At 46.1% G+C, this 16,194-nt stretch overlaps 1 protein-coding gene and 1 long non-coding RNA gene across 3 annotated transcripts in view; one reads left to right on the top strand and one right to left on the bottom strand.

The window, feature by feature from the left end:
- Positions 1-9,820, top strand: part of LOC110309096 — a 66,091-nt gene extending 56,271 nt beyond the window's left edge. The window contains exon 5 of the long non-coding RNA XR_002379659.2: positions 9,413-9,820. This is a non-coding gene — a long non-coding RNA (uncharacterized LOC110309096). The remainder of the gene's footprint in view (positions 1-9,412) is intronic.
- Positions 1-16,194, bottom strand: part of Ebf2 (EBF transcription factor 2) — a 200,389-nt gene that overhangs the window by 91,790 nt on the left and 92,405 nt on the right. The gene's annotated exons all lie outside the window — the stretch shown is intronic.

Genomic DNA, 16,194 nt, shown 5'->3' with positions numbered 1-16,194 from the left:
AATATTAATTTTCCTTTTTTTTTTCAAGAGATCAGAATTCCCTAATTCCCTAAAATGTTTCAATGCATCTTGAGGTATTAGCTCCCACCGCTTTCCCCTCCCACTCTTAGCCAGGGTGTTCCTTTGTGCTTGTGTTGGTTTTTTTTTTTTTTTCCTCCTTTACTTTGAAAAAAATAAAAAGCCTAGTTTTCTCTTCTCCTTCCTTGTGAGGGTTTTTTTTTTTTTACTCTACTTATACAGTTGTTAAAATTCATCCTTCATTGACAGCAAATACAGATGATAAGTACCCAATCTCATAAGTACTAAATTGAAATATGAGAAACAGTCCATCTTTAACAGTTGGTGACTTGGAGCTGCGACTGGTCATTGGTGGGGACGATGATAAGATCTGATCTGTGGCTGAGAGAAAGCCATACACACCTGTTCTTGCAGAAGGATGGGAAGAACCATCGTCCCAACCATAAGACAAAGTCATCTGCTCTGCTCAGTTAGGGGTCAGTGAGGACCGTAGCAGGCTAAGACCCAAAGACCAAGGTTCTAATCTCGGCTCTGCCATGTTAGTCACAGGGTGGTAGACACATCGCTAGAGATTTCTGAGCCTTCGTGTCCTTACTTGTAAATTATGACCAGTCCTGGGAAGATAGGGAGTCTTAAAGGATTGCCACAGCTCCTTTCATCATGCTATGGAACCTTGCACATGATCAGCTGTCTCCAAGACACTGGAGACTGTCCCTTTTCATCTGCTCACTGCTGAGTCTCTCAGAAGCCCTCACCCCCGCCCTGCCCCTGCAAGGACTCCCAGTGAGGGACATGGTGTTTGTACCTTTCAGTCTCATCTTTCCCTTCTGCTCCACAAGAACACAGCTACCATGCATTTTTCTGCAGGGTGACCTCACTATTAAGACAAAATGAGAAACTTAACAAAACTCAGAGACAAACAAGGGTAGCAGTTCATATTCTGACCAACAAAGCTCAGCCCCTCCCCCCCACCTTTTCTGCTCTTCTTGTTTTTCTAATGATTTTCTTTGACATCACTGGGGATTGTTCAGGCTGAGAGCATTATTTTAAAATTCAGTGCTATCTATGTATTATCTATTTTCTTGCTATAGTTTTATTTGGTGTGGAAATACTAACACAAGACTGCTTAGCCAAGAGTTTCCTGACATGTCAGTTTAGTTACATGTGTCTGAGGGGCAGGGTGAACCTGGGTGGGGACACACTGTCATGTGTGGGTGGCCTGGATTCATTCTCATGAGCTGGTCTGGATCGTTCAGAAAGACCTTTTACTAATCACGTAATGAAAACATTTAACAAGCAAAGGACGCTGAAGCGATACGATGGGGCGTGTTGTTGGTAAGATGAAATGAGACCTTCATCTTTAAGCAGGTAGCCTACTTGCATGTGGTTCAGGGAGGTCCTCGAGTGCCCTAAGAAACCTCAGGGCAGGTAGTTCTGCTTAAGCTGTGATATGTCCCACTACCAATGGACCCAAGGACTGGCAACTTGACGTTTTATTGTGCCCTTATCTGTGGAGCAGGGAGAGGGAGTTAGGTGAGTGGGGGCGGCAGGGAGACAGAGCACACACTACTAGCCTTAGATGATCTGTGCCCCAGAAGGCAGAAACAAGGACGTGTGGCTGTAATCCCCCACACAATCAGGCCTGGCTCAACAGGAGGAAGACTTGCAACAGTATCACAGAACCAAAGTCAAAGCCAGCTGCCTCTGTGGGCGAGATCCTCATTGCAGTAGCTAGCCATCTTCAAGGGTGCTGGAAAGAACTTCTCTGCGGCGAAATAGATGTGACTGGACAATGATGAAACTCTTAGATACTCAAACCGTGTACAATGAGCATCTGACAAGCTACATATAAACATATTGCATATCGATATATTGATAATTATCAATGTTTATACATAAGCATGCTATCTATGTGTGTGTTCATCAGCATTAATATATGCATGTGTTGTAAATGATGATTAGAAAAGTCAAATCTTGCCGGTAGAGTATGTCGTAAAGGCACTCAGGAATATTACCACGAGAAAACTGCATGATAAAACCAGGCCCAGTGACGAATCTTGATAATGCCAGAATTTGGGAGGTAGAGGAAGGGGGATCTGGAATTCAAAGCCAGCCTCAGCTGCATAGCAGTTTAAAGACTAGTCTGAGCTAGATGAAAACCTGTATCCAAAGAAAAAGAAAAAAAATAGCCATAGAGATGACTCCGTGGATAAAAGCACTTCCCACCCAAGCCTGATGACCTGGATTGATCCACAGTGAAACAGAACAGACTGCAGCAGCTCTGACCACTCCACATGTGCTGTGCAGCATGAGCACCTGCACTCATACACATACACACACATACACAAACATACACATACATACACACACATACACAAACATACACATACATACACACACATACACACACACACGCACGCATCATATACACACAACAATAAAAAATAAAATTTTAAATGAAAACAAATAGAACTGAACAGGGTCACATGGGGAAGAATAGCTGGGGACCCCCATGCTCCCTGATGCTGGAGCCAGAATGAGCAGTGACTTAAATCTGAAGAATAGTCTACAATACAGGTTTCACATCTCATGCTGAGACTCACACGGACCTTCCAAATTGTATAGTTTTCTGACATAGGAGCAGGAGACAGTAAGGTAAGGGCTGGGCCTTTGGGGAGGCTCTGCTCTGCTCAGTAGGCACCATGCTTCCAAGGGTCTGTGAATACTCATTCCCTGTAGGTCAGATCATTTTCCCCATATTCCAGCACTGGGCAGTATGGCTGTGTAGAGACTGAATCCCAGGGGTGAAAGATATTCTCTGCCATCATTTCCTTCCATCTTTAATCTTTAATATTATGACAAAGGAAACCAAGGCTGGGAGAGGTCCTTTTAGTGGCCCATCTGAAATGAAAAGCTTGATTTCTGCCCGAATTCTCCAAGACCTTAAAATAGGCAACTCTCCCATTTCACTGGGCAAGTCATGATTTAAACCAGGTGATGGCAAGAATGATTTCATTCATTACCTTCTCCGTGTGTGTCGTGAGGGAAGGCATGCGGAATATGTGTACAGGGAAAGAGACCCCCAACCACTGCTGTCTCCACCCTCCCCCCACCCACAGCGGACCAGTAAATGCTCACTAGCTCTGTGCAGGGCTGACGGCACGGGTTATTTTCCCCGTGTGCCAAACAACTTCATCTTTAAAAGATCTATTTCACTCTGGCAAGCTCTAATAACAATTATAAGGATACTTTATATCAATATGTATGGCCCTATATGCCTATAATGTATTCTCCACATATTATTTTGTGAGTGAGCTGGTGGGGTGTGATGCCAAACTTCATGGGCATGAAGGGTAGATAGCAGTGAGTGGCAGGAGTGGATGACAAGCCTTCTACAGTCCCGGGGCCTTCTGCTACCCTGCAGGGCCACTGCTACTCAACAGGGTGACCACTTGGTATCTCCCAAAGCAGAGATGATGCCCTAAACTTTGTTTTCCTTTTGTATCTGATATGTTTGGGGAAACAAGACAGAGCAATCAAGGAAGACTCCTGGGTGGGGCAAGTGTAACAGAAGCCATGTTTCCGCCATTGCTGGACTCCTGCTCTATGTTCCAATGTGTAGAAGAACACCAAAGGGGCCCAGTATGACCAGAAGGATCCAGCAGCAGTTCTTAGTCGCCAACATGCCAGAGTGTGTGAACCACATCTATCCCTTCTGGCTAGTTCTCTTCCTTCTAGCTTTACAGGAACCATAATCCCAGAAAACCATTGTTGGTAACACTTGTAACCTTTGTTTTAGAAATGCAATGTAGGTGTCCAAAGCAAGTCTGCACTGTCCCAAAGTGGTCCCAAGTGCTTGGACCTCTTGTTTGCTCAGCACACTCTGTGGGTCAGCAATTGCCACTGTACTGGAGTCTGGGGAGAGGGGAAGAGCCCATTCCCACTGCATCAGGATTCACAGGACAGCAGAGGACACAAATATTGGAGAGAGAAGTACACATGTTCTTGCCCACAGTGCGTAAGAAACACATGTGAGAAACTACACACCCATATGGGGTCGCTTGACGGGGCTCGGAGCATGCCTTCTAGTTTGAGCACAGACATTTACAATTCCCTCCAGCAACCTGTGCTCTAAAGAAAACCCCTCTGGTTGAGTTTGGTGTTTGTTAAAGGGAGGAGACCAGTTAGATAGTAAACTTTCTGGGCGCACGATGTAATTGCCTTCGGTATAATGCTTGGCCCGCTGTCAGCCCTCCATCTGGGGAGGAAATGAAGCTGAGAAGAGAAATGCTTCCAAAGAGAACTGGACAGAAGCCCCACTGTGTTGTTAAACACTACCCTGTGTGGGGCTGTGTGTGTGTGTGTGTGTGTGTGTGTGTGCTTGTGTTCTTCAGACTGTCTACCATTTTTTGTTTTTGAGACAGGGGCTCTCAATGGCCTGGAACTCACCAGGTAGGCTGAGCTGGCTGAACTAGAAGGCTCAGAGATCTGCCTGTCTCTGTCCCTGTCTCCCCAGCCCTGGGGTTAGCAGTGTGTACCACCATGCCAAGGTTGTGGGGATTGAACTCAGGTCTTCATGCTTGCACGTAAGCACTTTACCACTGAGCCATCTCCATAAGCCCCCTTTAAAGATGTTTTACACTTATCTCTATAGCAGATCTTTTGGACACACTCACAACTAGCAACTAAAAGCTTTTCTAGTTTGGAATGCTGACTACTAAGACAAGTTATGTATGGCCCATGATGACCATCAGGTATGGGGACAGGGAGTGTGTTCACTTCTCAGCCTAGCTGGGGTACAACAGATTTGAGGGAATGTGGCACTGCACAAAGCCCATCTTTCTGTGTGTTTGTGTGCACACACTTTAGTCCCAGAGACATGGAGGACTCTCTCAGACATTTACTGTCCTAGTGTCTTACATGTAAAATATATGAATAATGTGAGTATATATATATATATATATATATATATATATACAGCTGCTTATCCCCAATAACTTCTCTCATATCCTCAAATGCCTTGCATCCCTAACCAGAATGATCCTTCTTCTTCCAGGGCTTAGTTCTGTTACCAAGAAGTCCCTAGGTCCTTAAATGGCCTGAATCACAGTCCCACTGAACTTGGTTCACCATGGAGAGAAGCTGAGAACGGTCCCTCCAAAGCCTCGAGGTCACGTGTCCTCACAGAGCTGAGTTTTTTTTCCTCATTCCCTTCACTGCAGAGAGTACTCCTCTGGTGCTTGGGGGCTTGGGGCAGCTTTTTACAGTCATTAGCAAATGGACACAAGGTCCCCATGGGGCCTGTCCCCCTTTTAGAGAGGCTCCATAGGATTAACTGCCACCTAAGGTCGCTGTAGGGGGCAGAGTCCCCACCCAGCCCCCTCCTCTGGCTACTTCAAAGTTACATATATGGCAAAGTAGCTCTAGAGATGGAATGGGTGGGGCTTCCGTGCTTCCTTAAGCCTAAATCGGAGACTGCACACATGTCTCCTGCCCTGATAATTTAGCGAGCAGTTCCGGGAGGCTGCAGTTCAAAGTGGCTATGGAAGCTGTACACCCTCTCAGTGGCTGCTCACACCTCCCCACCCAGTGCCCACACCCTCTGTGACGTCACAGAGCATGGCTGCTTGTCACACTCTTCTGTGCTCTAAAAGGAGGGAATCTCCACTTAAAAGATCCATCCTTTCATACCTTCCCACTTCAGATATGCTAAGCATGCTACTAGCTCCGCTCATACTGGGGACTCTGGAGAGGCATAAAAAAGCAGGAAGCAGAGTCCTAGCTGTAAGCTACTGCAGAGACAAGATGACCAGGCATGGGAAGTAAACTCAAAGTATGAAGTTAATGGGCAACACTGGGCCCCAGCCCTCAGCAAGTGGTCATTCACACCTTCAAACTCAAGAGCATCCTCTATCCACATCTCGAGGACCCTTTAGACTCCCTGGTGCAATGTAGCTGATTTACTATCAGGCATCCCGATCTTCTTTCCCCTGATAAGACTATAAAGTGCTCGCAAGCAGAGGTCAAAGAGCACAGTTGGATTCCCCACTGTGCAGCACAGGAGTCCCCATATAGTCAGCTTTCCATAAACTCCTCCGGCATTCAGTTGTCAATACAGTGGTCCACCCCACTGAGCACCCCTGATTTTCTGACCTGGCAGAAGACACAGGTTCTCAGGCCTGCACTCAAAACACCCATGGACCCCTTGGGATTTCAGGTTCTCAAAAAAGAAAACACTATGTTAGGCAATCACCTGGAATCCCAGCACACTCTGGAACGAAAAGTGAGTGGATCTTTGTTAAGTTTAAAGCTAGCCTAGTCTATATGGTGAGTTACAGGCTAGCCAGGTCTGTATAGTGAAACACTGTCTTAGGGGAAAAACAATACAAAAGAAAACTAGAAACAAACAAATGAAAAAAAAAAGAAAATAAGAACCCACAAGGACAAAGACAGATTTACTATTTCTTTACAATGGCAATTGCTATGTGGCCCCCACCCTAGACTCTTGACTAGCTTATCAAGGCCTTATCGCCCAGACTATGTTTGCCTCGGCTGGTTTTGGAGCCTGCAAGATTCTAGTGGCTGTCCTTTGACATAGGCCTAGTTTGTCAACATTCCTTTGCTGTGGCCCCAGAGCTGAACCCTGCATCTATCTGGTTTCACACAAGTTCCTATTAGATGACAGATCCCCAGTCCATACTGAGCACAGACCATGGAATTTCTGACATTTTTTCCCCTCTGCAATTCTATGGGTTTCTCTGGGAATGGCTAGACTCCATAACCTGGCAACGGCTCCCATCTCTTCTACATTTCTGTTGAATTTCTCCTCTGGGTCTTCACCTGAATGAAGACTCTGGCACCAGTAGCTAGAAATCAAGAAAGAGACCATCTACATTCACCAGTATGGAGAGTCTCTTGGCCAAAATATCAACACATGGGAAGGGAGTCCGTCACACAGAATCAAGTATTTCCTCCTAGCCTTCATACCTCTTGTAACTTGAGCAAGTTTCTGTTGAGGGCACAGTGAGGGTCTGTGGGGCTTTTGTTGTGTGAATGAAGTCTATGGAGGACCACTAAATTTGGGTTCCCAACTAGAATTATGGGGAGTTAAATGCATGCTATGGGGGGGTGGGGAGAATCACTCTGATTCCAACTCTGTTGAGTCTGTGTGTGTGTGTGTGTGTGTGTGTGTGTGTGTGTGTGTGTGGTGTATTCATACTTCCAGTGCTACACAAGGATCTGGGACTCCCCAAGCCACTGAAGTGTCTTGCTTTCATTGAAGGTCGAAGAGCCTTTCCCAGTAAGTAATACATTATGCTGCCTTGTGGTATCAAAAAAAAAAAAAAAATCTCAACAAGATGCAGCTTGAAGGACTGTCCAAGCTGGCAGAGTGGTGCCACCTCCCTTGTCTGCCTGTCAATAAAGATCAAGTCCTCATGGGCCCAAACCATCACTCCTACTGTCTAGCATGATGGGAAATGCCAATTTCAGAACTCAGTATTTATTATGGAAGAGGGCCCCAGGGGCTGGGGAGATGATTCATTTGGTAAAGCGCCTGCCTCGCCTTATCTCCATTCCCTAACCCCCCAGAAAAGAGATAGGATCTGAGGAACAACAACTGAGGTGGTTTCCTGGTCCCTACTTGCAAATATACCATGCACACATGCAACCTTCACACTTGCACGTGTGCACGCACATGCACACACACACACACACACACACACACAAAGTGATTTGGCCTCCAGGATCATCTAAATCCATGCATCTGCATGGGAACCCGTAATCTCCGCACTTAGGAGGCTGAAGCAAGAGGATCCAGAGGCCAAATTGGGTTATATAACAAGGCACCATCCCACAAAAATGAACAACAAAAGACAAGATCCACCTACCTCTACTAGACCAAACCCCCAAGCTTGGCTGTCACATTTCATCTGGGAGGGTATAGTAACAATACCCCTTGGCAATGGGACACAGAGCATGAGTTATAGCTAGGAGTCAGGCGAATGTATATGAAAGGGCCTACTGTGTAAACTCCTGGGAACAGGAGTTAGCTCTAATGTGAGACCTCTACCTGGCCTACTCCATCCCATCTTATCCAGGCAAACATGCTGCAAGAGAAGAAGATATTGCACAAAGAAATGGAAACGTACCAAAGCCAATCATCTGGAGTGTGGCTGAGGGGGGAACTGCTGCCTTGAGAAAAGATTTCCTCTTCTTGATTTCTACAGCTTCCCCAACCTAAATCACAGCATCACTATTAACCAGGCCAGATCCTGCCTCTCAAGGACCCTACTAGGTGGCATTGGCCCCCTACTGTGGTTTACATAGAACTCTATTGAGTCCCTAAAGAGTTCATGTGTTGAAACAGAATCAGCACTGTGGTACTAACACTAGAAATTTAGTGTGTGGAAAGTAAGTAGGGTTAGATAAGACCCTCAAGATCGACCCCCATCATTGAATACCAGTGGCTGTGTAAGAGGAAGGAAGGAAGGCCTGGAGAGATTGCTCAGTGGTTCAGAGCATGGGATGCTCTGGCCGAGGACTTAGATTTGGCTTCCAGCACCCCATGGAAATTCACAACCATCTATAACTCCACTTCCAGGAACTCTAACACCTTCTTCCGACCTTCATAGGTATCAGGCATGCATGCGGTACACATATACACAGGCAGGCAAACACACACATCAAATAGAAATGAGTAAATATTTGAAGAAGGGGGAAGAAGCAGAGAAAGTCATTTCATGGTGCAGCCCTTAAACTTGAATCCAGACTCAGAAACCTCTTTTCACTCTAAAGATTCTTAGCTGCGTGCATTTCGCTGTAGCAACAAAATGTAGACTAACATACTCTCCAGCCACCTAGCCCTAATCATACACTTATGACTCAAATTCCTTCTCAAGTCTCATTTTCAAACCCAATCAAACTCTTGTGATTCTATCTCTAAGTACCTCATTCCTCTACTCTCTAGTAACAGCAGCCGCCTTAATCAGACCTCTAGATCTTTTGGTCCGGTTACAGCTAATGGTCCCCTAGTGACTCCCCCATAGCTCACCAAACCCCACACTCCAGGCCTACTCAAAGTCAAATTTGATAACGTTCCATTCCTACCGAAATGTTTTGAATAAACTGTCCAAAGTCACAGCTCTCAGACCTGTGTACCCAGGAGAGTGTATGCCTTAGTACCTTAGTGTACCCAGGAGTCCTTTGATGACCTGGCCCTTTTCCCTCCTGGCTGCAGCGCCTCCCTCCCATGCCTGTGTTGACCCTGTAAGTTTTGCAGTGTAGCACACCGTCCTCCTGCCTCTGCCATATCAGGCAACCCTCTTCCATTTCTCATACACTCTGGGTATTCCTCAATCTGGGCAACAATTGGTATTTCTATCTTAATCCCAAGGAGAGTCCCAAGATGTCTTCCCTTTCCGTGAATATGAATCAGACCTCAGGTATAGACCCCGAATGATCTGTCATTCTGGATTTCCTTCTCTGTGCGGGAGCAGGCAACTGTGACACACAACTCGGAGTAGAGTCCATTACACAGAAGACACGGGAAGCAGCTACGGATGGAATAGAACGTTCTAACCAGAGGGCCTAGCCATCTGAGCACTCTTCATTTGTAGAGCCTTTCCACAGTCCTTCTCTAGATTAGACCTGGGGGATCTCAGCAGAAACCAGAACTCTAGTTACAAGTTTTCTCCATGACTCTGCTGGGGGAAGTCAAAATGACAACCTTTATGCCTCTCCCTGCTTCCTGTAGCACCCCCACTGTGAGTGTTGTGTGAATGAATGAAAGTCCCCCTGCCCCACCCCCTGATTGCTACAACTCTAGAGAACAGGTTTTGTCACCATGGGGATACAAACTAGTTCTATAGCTGAACAAGCAAAGTCAAAGAGAGAGACTTCCAAGACTATAGTCCTTTTCCTGATCCAAAAGAGGTGCCCACATGTCTTGCTTCTCCCTCCCCAGTCACGATATCTCATGAGGGATGAGCCCAGAGTCCCCCTGTAATTACACCCTGTTTGACTAGGAAATGGAATTCCTGATCGCATTCTCGAATCTCCCACTGACGCGACATTTATAACTACATTAGAAAGGAAATACTCTTTGCTGTGTGCCTTCACTCGAGATAATTGGACAGGGATAACGCTGTTGAGGGGCCCGAGGCCCTTCCCAAAATGACAGAACAGCCATGACTCATAAAATAAAGGAAATAGTGGTTCCCTCCTTGAGCCCCTGAACACAGGGGAAATAAATGGAGCCTTAACTGAAAGATGAATACATCTCTCAGAACCCCAGGGTTTTGGGAACCTGGGAGCACCTGAGTCTGATGTGGCAGTGGTGCCGACTGCTCAGCCTCTTTCTGTCTGCAAAAAGGAGGCCAGGAAAATGCTTTAGCTCCAACTCCAGCTATGGTGGCTGATGTGCAGAGGCACGGGGCTCCTATGAGTCACCCAGAGACCCCAAAACACACCCAAATCAAGGGCTGGAGATAATGACAGGTCTTGTACAAACGCAGTCATCATAAGAACTATCTCCACACGCGCCATCGCTGATGCCATTTGCTGAGGGCTCTTCCCATGCTATTTGATCACTGTCTGCACATCAAGTCCCTTGGTCCTCACCATCCCTCAGGAAGCAGGAGTCCAAAAGAAGTGACTGGCACTGTGGTTCTGGCCAGGTGCTGAGCCTCCGCATGCTGTGTAGTGATTGTGCTATGTTTACCTCTCCATTGGATCCCTCGGAGCTATTGACAGTACCCTTAGAAACCATGTCAGGAGGCATTGGACTTCACACACACACACACACACACACACACACACACACACACACACACACACACTTTAACAGGGATCCTCTTTTGATTTCAGTAAAAATCAAATCACCCAGAGATCAGCCACTAATTGTGACAACCAAGGGAATGGGAGAAACACCCTGGGTGTCCAGGGGGCCTCTTTACAAGTCCCTTTTAAAATACAATACCCTCAAGAAAGGCAATGCAGGAAGTCACTAATACCTCAGGACAGGGAGGTTTCCAGATCATCTGGTCATTCATTCATTGTTAGAGAAAAGCCAAGGGCATTAGAAGGGCACTGTCAGCAATGGAGGAGGGGTCGCGGGACTGAGGGAGAGGATGGTGTTGGCAGAAAGTGACTGCCATAAGAAGCAGGCATGGATGTGGAAAATAATCTCGGCCTACTTCACAGATTTGCCTAGAGCTGGCCTGGGGGCATTCATCAGTACCACACAGGATGACATTTGTGGTGAAATGTCTTAAATCAGTTAAGGGCTAAATCATTATTTCTAGAAACATTAATTTTGTCACCTTTTTAAACAGCACAGCAGAGCACATCACAATGGAGACAGGCTAAACCAATGTATTGTTTTACTTAAGGACGAATGACTCACCCTAACTTACTAGCCTAGCATAAGCATCATTTGAAGGTCACCCACTGAGCTGGCTGTTTGCTTCCTTCGTTCCTGACTGATGGGTTACAGAATGCTCGCTGGTTCTGTGACTTTAGCAAAGACTTCTCGGAACCCCTCAGGTGGGCTCCTATATGTCATCGTTCACTAAAATGCTACATCAACGGTTCCCACCATACTGTGTATGTATGTGAGGACATTTATTAAACAGAAAGATGGCTGGGGAGGAAGCTCTGTGGGTAGAGTTTTGCTTACCATGTACAAGGACCTCAGTTTGATCTCCCGTACCCCATAAACCAGGCATTGTGGTGCATGCCTGTAATCCCAGAGCTTGAGAGATGAAGACAGGAACATCAGAATTTTAAGGTTATCCTTGACTCCACAGGGAGTCTATAGCCAGCCTGGGCTACAGTGTTAGTATTGGATAGAGGCCATGTGAACAAAGCACATGGTATCAGTCTATCTGCTACCATGCTGTAAAAGAGTGGGCCATGACCCCCTTGAGGGCTGCAATATCAGATATCCTACATATCAGATATTTACACTTATAAGTCATAACAGTAGCAAAATTACAGTTAGGATATAGAAACAAAATTAATTTTTTGGTTGGGGTCACCACACCATGAGGAGCTGTATTAAAGGGATACACTAGGAAGGTTGAGAACCACTGTGCTAGAAAGATCCAGGCTTCCATAGCAGCTAATTAGCCACCTTGGTCACTGTGTGTCTCATTGTCCATGGCAGTATCTGAGTACTGACTGGGGCACATGAGAAAGATTTACTGCAGCCATAAAAAAGCCAGAAGCTCACCAGGGAAGAATGGGTTAAAGTTTGTCCAACCACTGACCTAGGTTCAAAGATGTCACCATAACTGTCCACTGTGTGCTCCAGGTATGCACCCCCAGTCCTAGGATTCGGGCAACCTCCAGGCAGTCTTAATACCTTGGTGCTCCAAATAGCATCAGAAATACATAATTCACAAGCTGGTAAATCAGCTCACAAATGGGGTTAAACTGCCATAATTTTAGCACAAACTGATTTTAAAAAACAAAAACAAACAAACAAAAAAACCCCAAAAAAACCAGCACTGATGAGCCGTGTATAATTCATATTGAAACCACAATTTTATTTAAATTTTTTTCTTTTTGTTGACTAAATTGATTCTCCATCCCAAGACAGGGTGATTGTTCATGGGTTTTTAAAGAAAGATTAAAACAAAAAAAAAATCTCTGTATAGCTTTCATCCCAAATGAAAATCAAAAATAGATGCTGTTTCCCTATTCTTTCTGATTTGGCATTTTTAGAAATTAATTTTTCCAGGCAATTAAATTAGCCAGTAATTTGATATCACCATCTTATTTCATTAAATAGAACACATGCTGAAATAACACACAACCTCATTTTCATTTATAATTTTTACAAATTTAGTACTCATAAAGAGGTGCTGCATGGACGGTGCCAGAGACTAGAATCTTCCCTGCTGGCTGTAAGAGGTGATTACGTGAGCGGCAGTCCAGGCCTGTCCAGCTGCAAGAGAAAGAGCCAGCCCCACACACAGCCCTTTATTCTCTACTCCAGAACCCTCCCTGGCCACCCAGGAGGCCAGGGGTAAATGGCACGGCACTGGTTGGAATCCACTCTCTCATTTCCTAATGGCCACCTGGTATTTCTATGCTGTCTCTATCCAAACAATTCTCAAATGTTTCCCAAGTCACAGAACTGTATTCTCTAATCATTTTAGTCAGCTTGATCTCTGGGAACCTGGAAATTAACTCGGGCGTTGAGAGGATGGACCGGCTGAGCTAGAGAAAAGATCACCCAGTGTTTACTTCTCTGAAGATCCTGAAGATCCACCAGTGAAAGGATAAGCTACATTCATTCCTAGGAGAAAACCAGAGCCAGAAGTGCTCCCCCGTTTCCTAGGCAGGCAAGCAAAGATAAGATAAACCATGGCTTGAAGTAGATGCCCTAAGTACAAAAAGACAGGGGTCAAGTCTAACATAAATCATCGGAGGTTATTCCTCTTGGAGTAATTTTTAACGCGAACACTTGGCAGAGTGTCCCAAGAAGACTCAAGTGCGGTTCCTAGCACCAATATTGAGCTGCTCACAACCACCTATAGCTCTAGATTCAAGGATCCAACACCCTTTTCTGGCCTTGATGAGTATCCACACACGTGTGGCATACACTCACACAGAAACAAACATACCTACACGCCCATGTGCACACAAATATACAGAGCGCATCGAGATGGCTGAGGTATAAATGCGGTCCGCGCAAGGCAAACAAGGACCAGCGCCCCCATCGCAGGGAGTGGAGGTACATTTGCAAAGAGGCCGGACAATCTTTGGGTTAAGGAGTCATCAGTATCCTGTTAGTCCTCATCCCATAGCCTGACATGTCACTTTTTGGGGGGCAGGTTTTGCTAGGCCCCCCCACACACACCCTCTTCCATCTGCCCTTCACCTTGGCAAATGTGATGCTTTATTTAAAACTCAAGCAAATGTCCGTTCCTCCCACCCAGATCTTTCTGCCCATTCCAACCCCTGCTACTGCCTCACTGGCTTTCTTTCATCTTATTGCATAGGCTGAGCTGCACAGCTCTGCCCTGCAGGACGTCCAGGAGCTCTTCCCGCAGGCTCCATTAGGCAGAGTCCTTTCCCTAGCATCATTCCTGCCTCTTGGAAACCTGGGTTCACTCTCATCTTTCCTTCTGCACATACAGTAGTAGGTAAGCTGCACACTTTGCTCAGACTGTCTAAAGAGGCAAACAAAGCTCTTGAAGGCCATCTACACCTGCAACAGAGCAAGGATATGAGGTCGTGAGAGAAAAGGGCCATTGCTAAGCCCCTCAGTACTATTAAGGTCAGAGTAGGAGCCCTGCTCTGTGACCTCTTAGAACTGTGTGCAGCTCACGTGGCTCTTCTCACTATAGCACCTGGATGATAACGACTCTTTAACTTAGGCATCCAGTCTCCGTACTGGAAAATCCCAGAGGATAACAATTCATTGGGTTGATTATGATTGGGTCATGGATGCTCAGAAAATACTGGTTGAGAGAATAATGGAAGGAGATAAGTGGGAACATGCTTTTTCTAAAAGTAAGAGTGGAGCCACACTCACTGGGCTGAGTTAATTTCCTTCTGCTTGACTCCTAGATGGGCTAAGGGAATGCATTTCCACGGGGGGAACCTTCCACCGTGACTGTGGTGGTTTGAATAAAAAATTATGCTCTCCATCATCTTGAGTATTTGAATAATTGGTTCCTACTTGTTGACACTGGTTGGGTTGGTTTGGGGAGGTGTGACCTTGCTGAGGAATTATGTCACTGGGGGCGTGGCCTTGCTGGAGGAAGTATGCATTGGAGTGGGCTTTGATTTCAGAGTCTTGCAGCATCCTCAGTCTCTCCCTCTCCCTCCCCCCTCCCCTCTCCTCCTCTCCCTCCTCTGTAAACGCTCAGTTCCTGCATTAGCCGCCTTGTCTGACATTTGATGCCACACTCCCAGTTATGACGGACTCCTATCTATCCCTCTGGAACAAGAAACCAAAATAAACCTGTCCTCCTATCAGTCGCTTCAGTCATGGTTTTGTTTATTAATATTACTTTTTTAAATCACAGCAACAGAAAAGTCGGTAATACAAAGGTTTACTCCATAGATGGGAAGACACGGACTCCAAAGCCAGACAACTGATGTGGGGTCTGACTTTTGACTAATTCGATGTCACCCTAGGCAGGCACTGTGCTCAGATCATTAGACCTCCCATCTGTGATAAGAGAAAATGTTGCAGTAACTCACTGCCCCAGATCCACCTACTGGGCACTAGCCACAGGTGAATGATGCTTCAAGGCGGGAGGACACCCCACAGGGAGACCCTCAGACTCCCTTCTCTGGTCAGAAACAAGTAGCTTAGCATTATCCAATAGCTGTGATACTTCTTCAGGTGCCTGGAGACTCAGTCTCCCCAAAGATGAACCTTAGGGTGCATATGAAACAGACAGCTGCAGATTAGAGACCTCTTGAAGGCTGGGGCCTCTCCTTTTTCTTCCCCTTTTTTAAAAAGAAAAACAAAAGAAACCAAGCTGCTGTCAAGGTGCCTCAGTACCTCTTCATTTAAACAAGATCCTTAGTCTTGGTCCATGGATCAGGGACTCAAAAAAAAAAAAGTCAAATAAATAATCTATCATGCTAGCAACATAATTATAAGAACATATGTTAGCACCAACTAGCTATCTTCTAGTCGTATTAAGGGAACGTGTGGGAGAGAAGGATGACAGGAGAGGCTCAAAATAGTTCTTGTGGAGGAAGGGTGACAATGGCTGTGTGGGAACCCAACCCAGTCTTTGAGAACCCTGGGTTCTGGAGGGCACAGAATCCTTGAATCCCAGAGCAGAGTTGCTGGGCCTTTACTACTGTGATTGTCGCCTCCCTGGGGAAGGAGACCCTTGACCAGCCTGCCATGGACAGTACTTTCTAGCAGCCAGGGAGGTGGCTGGCTAGTCATAGGGTTCCTGCTCAGACAGGTATTTAGACCCTGGTCCTCACAAATGTTCTGAGACACGGAGGAAAAGGTATTTCCATAGCCTTAAATGGCTATCACCCCACCTACCCCCACCCTGCCCCACTATTTTCCCATTATTGCTATGACTGCCCTCAAGTTCAAGGCCCTCTTGTTAGTTAATCACACTCTCTCCCATCTCCAGGACTACACTAATCCCTGCCCTGAGAGCCAGCAGGGCTCCAGTCCCCATCCCT

Source organism: Mus caroli, chromosome 14, assembly GCF_900094665.2.
Source record: "Mus caroli chromosome 14, CAROLI_EIJ_v1.1, whole genome shotgun sequence".
Classification (NCBI taxonomy): Eukaryota; Metazoa; Chordata; class Mammalia; order Rodentia; family Muridae; genus Mus; species Mus caroli.
The sequence above is the reverse complement of the archived record's forward strand: the minus strand, read 5'-3'. Positions and strand labels throughout refer to the sequence as shown.